Below are 12,029 nucleotides of genomic sequence, written 5' to 3' on the forward strand. Positions count from 1 at the left end.
ATAATATATATGCGTTTGATTTTTTCTTTCTGATTTCCATCACTCTGTATGACAGACTCTAGGTCCATCCATGTGACTACAAATGACCCAATTATTTTCAAGGTGTTTTGTTTTTGTTTTGCTGTTGGGCAGACAGAAACAACAAACATAGCTCAGGCAATCTTCAAAAGAACACACACACAGAAAATCATACTCAAACGGAAACTCTGTTGGTATTTGCTCCTGATCTAGAGATCCAGACCTGCTTTTTCAAGAGTAACCAGAAGTCCTGTTAGATTCCCCCTCTTCTCTCTTCAATCTTAGTATTAAAAAGAAGGCTTAGAAAGTTTCTCTCAGCTGGTTTATGGAGCAGTCAAGGTGACCTAATTTCTCTACAGTGTTTCTCCATTTGCCTCAACAGGATTCCTGACAACTTCCAGAAGGGTAGCACCCATTTTTTAAGGATTCAACTTTCTCCAAAATACTTCTCTCAAAAAGTTCTCTACCATCCCTAGAATCTGTAGATAAAGTGGCTGATGGTAAACTAAATTTATTTAAAAGGTTCTGTTTTTTACCGCCTCCAAAATTTTTCATTTTACTCATGACGGATCTGTGTGTGTTTTAATATGAAAATTGATGTTCAAGATGGGTATGCTATGACTTCTAGTGTCTGTCTATCCATATCCTCCAATATGAGAAGCAGAGTTCTGTGACATTTTTTATCTGTCTCCTAGACATCTCCTGAATGTTCTGTATCTTCATATTCTTTTTTTTTTTTAACTCTTTTTTTTTTTTTTTGGAGGTATACTTAATGTGGGCTTCCCAGGTAGCACTAATGGTAAAGAACCTGCCTATCAATGCAGGAGACTTAAGAGATGTGGGTTTGGTCCCTGGGTTGGGAAAATCCCCTGAAGGAGGGCATGGCAACCCACTCCAGTATTCTTGCCTGGAGAAACCCCATGGACAGAGGAACCTGGTGGGCTACAGTCCATAGAGTCACAGAGTTGGACACAATCGAAGTGACTTAGCACACATAGTTAATGTACAGTGTGTAAGTTTCAAGTGTACCACATAGTGATTTACAATTTGTAAATGTTGTACTCTACTCCAGTTATAGTTATCATAAGCTATTGGGTATATTCCCTGTGTTGTGTAACATATCCTTGTAGCTTATTAATTTTATCCATGTAGTTTGTACCTCTTAATTTCCTCCCCCATTCTTTCCCTCCCTCTTCCCTCTCCTCACCAGTAACCACTAGTTTGTTCTCTATGTCTGTGAGTCTCTGTCAGATTCACTTGTTTGTTTTTTAGCTTCCACATATAAGTGATATCATACTTGTCTTTCTCTGTCTGACTTCTTAATGCGTCTTCAAATTCTTGATATTAAACTAGAACAGGCGGTGAGGTTGACAGGTATAACTGGATATGAAGCAGGACCTCATCTGTGCTTGGCAATTTTGTCTAAAGCCTCAGAGTGAAAAACAGGGAGTGATACATATCCCCACGATCTAAAGCAACACTTCTTAGGAGATGGCCAAATGATCTTGGACCTTCAACTCCATTACCCACCTCAGGCTGTCTAAGAGAAGGTGATGGGGCAGTGGTGTGAGTGTCAGAGGAAAAGGCTGTTCCAAAGGCATTCACAGGAAACCAAGTACAGGTGAACCTCCTGGAGAGAATTCTGGTGCCGGGAGTTGGGAGCCAATGTCTCAGCCTGGTGAACAGTAGAAACATGCCAGCCAACCCCAGCTGCCACCAAGGTGGCATTAATTGAGTCTGACATGTTACCTGGAATTTAGAGATCAAGAGGACTGCCATCTGCCTCCTACCTGGAGCAGTCCTTGATGGCCGAATGAGCACGAGAGACCAGCAGTTGGAGTAGCCGTACTTTCATCAGCTGTGGGGTAGTTAGACTCTGGAGGGTAGCTGAGCATTTGAAGGGACCTCAGCTATGAAGGAAGGAAGAATTCCAATGGAGAGGCTGGAGCTATAGCAAGAAATCAGCAGAAATGTAAATCAAAACTACAATGAGGTATGACTTCGCACTGGTCAGAATGGCCATCATCAAAAAGTCTACAAACAATAAATGCTGAAGAGGGTATGGAGAAAAGGGAACCCTCCTATATTGTTGGTGGGAATGTAAATTAGTACAACCATATGGAGAATAATTAGGGTGGTTTTGGAAGGAAAGTTATGACCAACCTAGATAGCATATTGAAAAGCAGAGACATTACTTTGCCAACAAAGGTCCGTCTAGTCAAGGCTATGGTTTTTCCAGTGGTCATATATGGATGTGAGAGTTGGACTGTGAAGAAAGCTGAGCACCAAAAAATTGATGCCTTTGAACTGTGGTGTTGGAGAAGACTCTTGAGACTCCCTTGGACTGCAAGGAGATCTAACCAGTCCATTCTGAAGGAGATCAGCCCTAGGATTTCTTTGGAAAGAATGATGCTGAAGCTGAAACTCCAGTACTTTGGCTGCCTCATGCGAAGAGTTGACTCATTGGAAAAAACTCTGAGGCTGGGAAGGATTGGGGGCAGAAGGAGAAGGGGACGACAGAGGATGAGATGGCTGGATGGCATCACTGACTCGTTGGACGTGAGTCTGAGTGAACTCCGGGAATTGGTGATGGACAAGGAGGCCTGGGGTGCTGCGATTCATGGGGTCGCAAAGAGTCGGACATAACTGAGCAACTGAACTGAACTGAGAAAACTAAAAATACAACTACCATTGTTGTTGTTTAGTCACTAAGTCATATTCAACTCTTTTGTGACCCCATAGGCTGTAGCCTGCCAGGCTTCTCTGTTGGGATTTCCCAGGCAAGAATACTGGAGTGGGTTGCCATTTCCTTCTCCAGGGGATCTTTCTGACCCAGGGATTGAACCTGCATCTCCCACTTGGCAGGCAGATTCTTTACCACTGAGCTACCTGGGAAGAACTACCATATGATCCACCAATCCCAGTCCTGGGTATATATCCAGAGAAAACTCTAATTCAAAAAGACGCATGCACCCTGGTGATCATAACAGCACTATTTACAATAGCCAAGACATGGAAACAACCTAAACGTCCATTGAGAGGTGAATGGATAAAGAAGATATAGTACTTACATATAATGGAATATTCAGTTCAGTTCAGTCACTCAGTTGTGTCCGACTCCCTGCAACCCCATGAATAGCAGCACACCAGGCCTCCCTGTCCATCACCAACTCCCGGAGTTCACTCAAACTCACGTCCATAGAGTTGGTGATGCCATCCAGCCATCTCATCCTCTGTCGTCCCCTTCTCCTCCTGCCCCCAATCCCTCCCAGCATATTATTCAGCCATAAAAAGAATGAAATAATGTGATTTGCAGCAGCATGGATGGACCTAGAGATTATCATACTAAATGAAGTAAGTCAGACAGAGAAAGACAAATACCATATGATATTGCTTATATGTAGAATCTAAAAAAAAAAAATGATACAAATGAACTTACTTACAAAACAGAGTCACTGATACAGAGCTTATGGTTACCAGTGGGAAAAGGGATTGAGGGATAAATTGGGAGATTGGGATTGACGTATGCACACTACTACATATATATATATAATAAATAATAAGAACAGGGAACTCTACTCAATACTTATAATGTCCTTTATGGGAAAATAATCTTAAAAAAAAAGGGTGATATACGTGAAATTAAAAAGACGCTTGCTCCTTGGAAGGCAAGCTATGACAAACCTAGACAGCATATAAAAAGCAGAGACCTCACTTTGCCAACAAAAGTCTGTATAGTCAAAGCTATGGTTTTTCCAGTAGTCATATATAGATGTGAGATTTGGACCATATAGAAGGCTGATTGCTGAAGAATTGATACTTCTGAATTGTGGTGCCGGAGAAGACTCTTGAGAGTCCCTTCAACTGCAAAGAAACCAAACCAGTCAATCCTAAAGGAAATCAGTCTTAAATATTCAGTGGAAGGACTGATGCTGAAGCTGCAATACCTTGGCCACCTGATGCAAAGAGCCGACTCATTGGAAAGACCCTGATGCTGGAAAAGATTGAGGGCAGGAGGAGAAGGGGGTGATGGAGAATGAGATGATTGGATGGCATCACCGACTCAATGGACATGAGTTTCAACAAACTCCAGGAGATAGTGAAGGACAGGGAAGCCCATTATGCTTTGATCCATGAGGTCACATGGACTTAGTGACTGAACAACAACAACATGTATGTGGATAACTGATTCACTTTTCTGCACAGCAGAAACTAACACAACATTGTAAATCAACTAAAGTCCAATAAAAATTAAAAACAAAAAGTCAGGAGAAGAGCGAAGTGGCCTGCATTAGGGTGGTATGTAGTCAGGTGGAGATACCTGAAGGACCCACTAACCCCTCCCACAAAAGAGCCGGCATTAGGACAAAGCCAAAGGCTATAAAGAGCATCAGCTAAGCACACAGGCCTTCGCCCCTTGTCATCTCATTGGTCCTCTCCCTACTTCAGCTCTGGACTTGTCAGAAACCGCTTGAGAGTAGAAGGATGGAAGAGCAAGGAAGAAGTTTTGACTTCACATGACAGAACAACTTATTGCCTGAAATGAATCTGTGCTTTGAGTGCCTCAAAGGGATAAAAGAGTGTGGTATCTGCCTGGGGTGCCTCTCAGGAGAGGGGAAGCGAGAACTGACAGTGTCCTGGAGGGCAGCAGAAGGAGAAAAACTTTCCTGATTGTATCCTACTTAGTTCGTCCCACTCAGTAGACCAGATACTACAGATTATGAGTTCTAAAACCCAATGGATGAGTTCTAGAACCTCAGCCCAGACCTTACTCATTTTTTTTAAGAATTTTTTTGTGTGTGGACCACTTTAAAAATCTTTCTAGAATTTGTTATATATTGCTTCTGTCTTGTGGGGGGTTTTTTTGCCCACAAGGAAGGTATATGGGATCGTAGCTCCCCGACCAGGGTTCAAACCCACACCCCCTGCATCGGAAGACAGAGTCTCAACCACTCACCACCAAGGAAGTCCCTCATTCCTCATGTTTTTAATTATATGTATAGTAATTGAGCCTTGGGATTAGAGCAGCCAAGAAAAAATGTACAGTCCTGGCTTCCATGAATAATAATCCAACAGGAGACAGAGACATGAGATAGTAATTGAAGTCCTGAGACGGGCAGGGTGTGAAGGAAGCACACAAGTATATTTCAGCCTCCTGTCTGGGAGGTAGTCAAAGGAAAATTCTTAGAGAAAGTGATATTTAGGCTTAGACCCTAAAGAAGGAAAGTTGAAGTGAGAGAAGTAAAAGGTAAAAGTTGGAAGCAAGGCAAGATTAAAGTGATGCAGAGCTCAGAGGATGGAAAAGTGTGTGGATGATTTGAGCTAGAGAAGAAGGCAAAGTGGCAGGAGAGTGGCACGGGGTGAAGTTGTCAAGGTAAGCTGCAGCTCGAGGAGGCTTCATGGGCTGTTGGAAGGATTTTGGTAATAGGTGCATCTGTATTTAGGATTGTTACATCTTCCTGGTGAATTGACCCTATTATCATTATGAGATGTCTCTCCTTATTTATCTCTGGTAATATTTCTTACCTTGAAGTCTAATTTTTCTGCTATTAATACAGCCACTTTAAGCTCCTTATAAAATATCTTTATAGAGTTAAAAGTCTTCCCTGGTGGCTCAGATGGTAAAGAGACTGCCTGCAATGTGGGAGACCTGGATTCGATCCCTGGGTCGGGAAGACCCCCCCTGGAGAAGGAAATGGCAACCCACTCCAGTATCCTTGCCTGGAAAATCCTATGGTCAGAGGAGCCTGGCAGTCTACAGTCCATGGGGTTGCAAAGAGTTGGATATGACTGAGCAACTTCACTATCACTATCACTATAGAGTTAAAATATGTCTTCTGTAGAGTGCATTGAGTTGACACTTGTATTTTAAAGTGCATTCTGATACTCTCTGCCTTTTAATTGGAGTGTTTAGTCCATTAACATTTAATGTAATTACTGATATGGTTTATTGCCGGGGTCCAGCCCCGGTGGATCCAGGGAATTCGAAGCGGGGACGGCGTCGGCGAGGATCAGGAAACAACTGCTTAATTAAACTTTAATTAAGGATATAAAGAGTAATGGAATAAGGATAGCTCAGTGAGGAAATTCAGTGGAGAAAAGAGGCTGAATAATTCATCCAGAAGGTGAGAGAAAGAACGACATGGTGAGACCAAGTTTCGGTGAACAAGGCCCGCACTTTATTTTCCAAAGTAGTTTTTATACCTTAAGTTATGCATAGAGGATAATGGGGGAAGGGGTAGAGTCATGCAGCAAGCCAGGCTTTCTTCCTGCAAACTTATCATATGCAAAAGCTTAGGTGATTTGCATCATCTTCTGGCCCGGAGGCCTGTTAACATTTTAAGACCCTTTCTTCAGAAAACTTATTTTTCTCTAAAGGTGATTGGTCAGGAGCCACCCTCCAAAAGCATTAGATAAAGTTGCATTCCTACAGAGCAAAGGTGTGGTGGGCTATAACAAGAAAAAGAATTAACTCAAGGGTCCCAGGTTACAAACATTAAAGCTACTACTTACACCAATTATATTAATCAATACACTGCCAGGGACACAGCAGGTAAGGGATATGGAAACACAGCAGCAAACATTGGCCCAACAAGTGAAAATCCCTTCACCAATACAATTTCTAATCAATCTTTTAACTACTCAAAAGAATCTGTGTTTAGACAGTTTAGAACATCTCCTGCCTCTCACAGTTGGGAGGCTCTGAACAATCACATGTGGCCAGAAAAACCTATTCAGGCAGGCTAGAGGATTTCCAAAGGAGTTTGTAGGTTGAAACACTGTCACACCCAGGAATTATTAACTGGAGCTGTAAGCTAACTCTTTTTTCAGAGAGGTAGTGGGGGACAGCCCCCCGTAAAGTCAGAGGTGTAGGTGAAAGCACAATTCCAGCACTTCAATCTGTTTACCAACCTGGAAGTTCTCCAAATATAATCAGTTAGGGTTTTATGAAGATTGCATTATTCAGGCATGATTGATTCAAACACTGGTGACTGATCTCAGTCTCCAGCCCCTCTCTCCTGCTGGAGGCGGGACAAGATTTGAAGTGGAGGGCTGTGGCAGAGCTGAAAATCGTGGTCTTTCTTGTGACCAGCCCCATACTGAAGCTGTCTCAGAACCCCTCAGCCAAGAGTCATTTCAGCAGCATACCAAAGACACTTGTCATTCCTAATACTAAGGACATTCCAAGGATTTTAGGAGCTCTTGTGCCAAGTACCTGAGAGTAGATTTCTAGTTTTGTAAACGATTGCTCTGGCTACAGAAGGCAATGACATATTTAAGCGGAGGAAAAAAAGAGTAGGATGTGGCTTCCCTAGTGACTCAGTGGTAAAGAATCCTCCTGCCAGTGCAGGAGACCCAGGTTCAGTCCTTGATCTGGGAAGATTCCACGTGCTGCAGAGCAACTAAGACTGCGCACCGCAGCTGTTGAGCCTGTGCTCTGGAGCCCAGGAGCCACAGTTACTAAGCCTATGTGCCCTAGAGCCTGTGCTCCACAACCAGAGAAGCCACTGCAGTGAGAAGCCTGCACACCGCAACAAAGAGTAGCTCCTATTTGCCACAACTAGAAGAAAGCCTGCGCAGCACAGAAGACCCAGCACAGCCAAAAGTAAACAATAAATACATAAATGAATAAATAAGATTAAAAAAAGAAAAGAGTAGGATGACTTGTTTTTGGTTTGAGCAACTGGGTTGAATGTGGTATCACGGCCTGAAAGAGAAGTAGGTTTGGGAAAAAAGCTATTGGAAGTCAGTCTGGGCCACCTGAGTTAGACACCTGAGATTTAGGCAAGTGGTGTGTCAAATGGAAGGCGGAGTATATGAGCCCGCAGCCCAGAATAGACCTGTCTGCAAATCCATGCTGAAACCAAGGATGATCTAGAGAAGATGGCCAAGAACCCTGCTGGTAGGAACCTCACTCTCTTATAGACAGGTTGCCCTTATTGGAGCAAGAGTAGAGAAAAAGGGAGGGGAGGTGGTTGGAAATAATTATATCAGTAACCAGGTTGAGGGAAAGAATGATACATTCATTGATTCATCATTCATTCAGTAGTATGCATTTGCTGGGCAGCTACAGTGGCTGGCAACTGGCTGGAGATGCAGAGAGCAATATGACCTGCTTCCTGCTTTTAAAGACCTCACAGTTGAGTAGGGGAAAAAATGCATTTATAACTCAGAGAGCTATGTACACAAAGCACAGTGTGGTCACTGTTAGCTGGGAAGCTGAAGGGAGGCATCCAGGAGAGATGAGAAGAACTGAGAATCTGCTCATAGGAGGCCAAGATTGGCATGCATAGAGAGAAGTCCACAGAAAGGTTAGAGGAGCAGAGAATGTATACGGAAGGGCTGAGACCAGAGACAAGGGGTTCTTGTGTGAAAGTGACTGGAAGGGACCTTAAAATTCTTTAAGACTTAAGGAACTGCTCAACTAGAGGTGGTAGGATGAGATGAAATGCATCACAGTAACATGAAAAAATGTGGTTGATTCAGAAAACCACGGACTGCATGTTCACAGAGCACTGTGCTTTCTGGCATGCTGGAAGACCTGGGGCAGAAACGTCTTTACAACAGGAAGTTAAGTGACAGTTACACAGCATCGTAGGTAAGGTGTGTTCTTTGAGGAGAAGCTGGGACTAACTCTTGCCACAAGTAAATGGTTTGGCTTCCTGTGAGATGTGGAAGCCAGGAAGATCAGTCATTCACGACCAAAGTTTGAGATGGTGTATGTAATGCTTTCTTAGAGAAATGAACTTGACTGGAGCTCAGGCCGCCTGATGCAGACACCGTGGTTTTCCAGAAAGAACCGGGCTTGATCAAGTGCCACAGGTACCTAGTAGCACCTGTGGTTCCCTTGAGGAGCTTTGTGACAGGTGCTCCAGCCAGCTGTGTGAGAATGGGGACATAACCACACCCTTTCCCTTTAGAGCAGGAAGTGAGACCATGGGTTAAAATGCCTTATTCGTGGAGAAGACGTTCATAAACCACCGTGGGTGCCTTTGTTACTATGCAGGATTAGACTAGTTCTCTGTGTTTTCTCCTCCCTCCTCGCCCCCACCTCTCTTTCAAGACAAAAGAAACCTGGCCTCTCCAAGCAGGCGGACTTCAGCAGGCAGAGGCCGTCCACGCGGACCGGTGGCAGGAAGCGTGCGCTCGGCCTGCAGAGGGGCGCGGCGACCCTGCCTGGGTGCGGAGCTCGGGATGCGGTGGCTGGGGCGACGGCAGGCTGGAGTAGGAGTCGGAAGCGGCCGCCTGCGATTGGGTGCCAGGAAGCCGTATGCTAATGAGGCGTACTGCGGCTTTGAAGTGTTTCTGGGCTATTTCCGAGCGAATATGGTATTTTGAAGTTTGCCGTTTTACCAAGTTTCAGGATGTAATATGGAAAATGTTTGTGAGGCGGCGAGGGGAGCGACACAAGTGTGGCCGTCAGTAGAAAGTGAGCGGCTCCCGCAGACCCAGCAGCGGCTGGCCGGTAGAAGTTAAGACTATACTTTCAGGGATCATTTCTATAGTTCGTTACTAGAGAAGTTTCTCTGATCGTGTAGAGCACCCGGAACCACGAGGAAGAGACGCAGCGTTTTCTCCTGAGCGTGAAGTTGGCGTTTGGTGCTGCTTGATGCAGCTGCCATCGGCCGTTGATGATCGTTCTTCTCTCCCGTCTGGGAGAGTTAGAGGGAGATAAACGCCGTCTGAGTGGTTTCGTTCCTATTATGATGTTCTGAAAAGTAAGATTTCTGTGGTATTAGTTTTTTAGCTACATGGCGAATTGAGTTTGAGTTTTCTATGTCGCTGAAATTTGTTGGGTTTTAGGAGTTGAGGATGAGCAAGGAGGTATGGCATGCTGTGGTTTAAGGAGTCGCAGAGTCGTACATGACTGAACTGGAGTATACCGTTGAGGTTTAGGCTTTAATTTTGGTTTGAGGAAGCTTTCTCAGCGTTAGAGTGGTTTTCCAAGAGTCAGTTCTTTATATCGGCTGACCAAGCTACTGGAATTTCAGTTTCAGCATCAGTCCTTACAGGGAATATTCAGGATTGATTTTGTTTAGGAAGGATTGTTTGGATCTCCTTGCAGTCCAAGGGACTCTGAACAGTCTCCTCCAACAACAGTTCAAAAGCCTCAATTTTTCGGTGCTTAGCTTTCTTTATAGTTCAAATCACATCCACACATGACTACTGGAAAAACCATAGATTTTTAGTCTCGTCCAATTCTTTGTGACCTCATGGGCTGTATGTAGTGTGCTAGTCTTCTCTATCCATAGGGATTCTCCAGGCAAGAGTACCAGAGTAGGTAGCCGTGCTCTTTTCTAGGGGATCTTTCCAAGCCAAGGATTGAGCCCACATCTCCCACGTTGCAGGTTTTGTTTTTTTTTTTTAATTGTCTGAGGCATGAGGGAAAGCCACACCGTGTGCACTCCCCCAAAAGAATCTGCCTTTATATGAGAAATGTCACTATCTATACAAAGTGTGTGGCTGCTGTGATCCCTAAAGGAAATAAGTCCTGATTATTCATTAGCAGGACTGATGCTGATGCTCAAACTGAAATTCCAGTACTCTGGCCACTTGCTGAGAACTGACTCATTGGAAAAGACCCTGATGCTGGAAAAGATTGAAGGCAGGAGTAGAAGGGGATGACAGAAAATGAGATGGTTGGATGGCATCACCTACTCAATGGATGTGAGTTTGAGTAAACTCCGGGAGTTGTTGATGGACAGGGAGGCCTCACGTGCTGCAGTGCCTGGGGTCGCAAACAGCCAGACGCGACTGAGCAACTGAACTGACTGCCATGACCCCAGCAGAGGTTCTGGGGTTAAAGCAACTGTATGTTTTAAGAGATTTCTCTAGATTGTTACTGGAAAGTTTCTGTGTGGAGTCCTCAAAGGCCACAAGGAGGCAGGTTTTCTTCCAGAATGTGAAGTCAGCTCTTGATGTTGCATTTGTAACTGCCTTTTGCCTTTGATGACTGTTCTTTTCCCCTGGAGGAGTAAGAGGCGGGGAACACTATCTGTGATTTTTCCAATGAAACGAGGGGGGAGTTTCTCTGATGCAATTTTAAGTTTTTGTTTTCTGATTGGATTTACAGGTCATGAGCTCCTTCACACATTAGGGGTGGCCCAAGGGTATTAAGGGCTTCCCTCACAGCTCAGTTGGTAAAGAATCCGCCTGCAATGCAGGAGATATCAGTTCGATTCCTGATTCCTGGGTTGGGAAGATCTGCTGGAGAAGGGATAGGCTACCCTGCTGGGGACCAGCCCCAGCTGATCCAGGGTATTCAAAGGAGAGACGGCCTAGGCGACTATTTATATGCTAATTAGAGATATAGAGAACAATAGAATGAGGATAGCTCAGTAGGAAAATTCAGTGGAGAAAAGAAGCTGAGTAGCTTGGTTTACGCGGGAGACCAATAAAACTTCAAGACAAGAAGTTTGCACCACTTATGTAGGCCGCAGGCGCCCTCTCGAATAGCGGAAGGTGCCTCACCCTAGACACCTTCTCGAGTGGGTCTTAGAAGCTCAGGCATAATGAGTAAACGTGGTGGGTTCCGCGCTCCAGATGGAGACTCAGCTGGAAGTTAAAGGGAAGAATGACATGGGGAGACCAAGCGCTGGTGAACAAGGCCCATAGCTTTATTTTTAACAGGGGCTTTTATACCCTAAGTTACACATAGAGGATAATAGGGGATGCAAAGTCAGCAGTCTTTGATTCTTATCAAAAACCAAGGTTTCTTTCCTGCAAATTTATCGTATACAAATGGTTTAGGTGATTTATATCATCTTCTAGCCAGAAGGCCTACTAACATTTTATGACTCTTGACAAGGACTTATCAACAAAGACTTATTTTCTCTAAGAGTAATTATTTTAAGGTTTGGCACCATCTTCCAAAGATAAAATTGCATTCCTATAGGGCGGATGTGTAATGGGTTTACAACAAAGGAAAGAATTTATTACCTTAAGGGTCTAAAGTTACTAACACCAAGGCCACTACTTATTTTTTACTATATACCAACTATTAATTAATA

General features: G+C 44.1%; 1 non-coding gene and 1 pseudogene across 1 annotated transcript; both read left to right on the forward strand.

Annotated features, from left to right (window-relative positions):
- Positions 1–9,493: 9,493 nt before the first annotated feature.
- Positions 9,494–9,710, forward strand: LOC138984049 (small nucleolar RNA U3). The gene has a single exon (XR_011461407.1). It is a non-coding gene; the product is annotated as a small nucleolar RNA U3 (small nucleolar RNA).
- Positions 9,711–10,828: 1,118 nt separating this feature from the next.
- On the forward strand, positions 10,829–11,021 carry LOC138984051 (small nucleolar RNA U3; annotated as a pseudogene).
- The last annotated feature ends 1,008 nt before the right edge of the window (positions 11,022–12,029 follow it).

The sequence above is a fragment of the Bos mutus genome, chromosome 19 (genome assembly GCF_027580195.1).
Source record: "Bos mutus isolate GX-2022 chromosome 19, NWIPB_WYAK_1.1, whole genome shotgun sequence".
Taxonomy (NCBI): Eukaryota; Metazoa; Chordata; class Mammalia; order Artiodactyla; family Bovidae; genus Bos; species Bos mutus.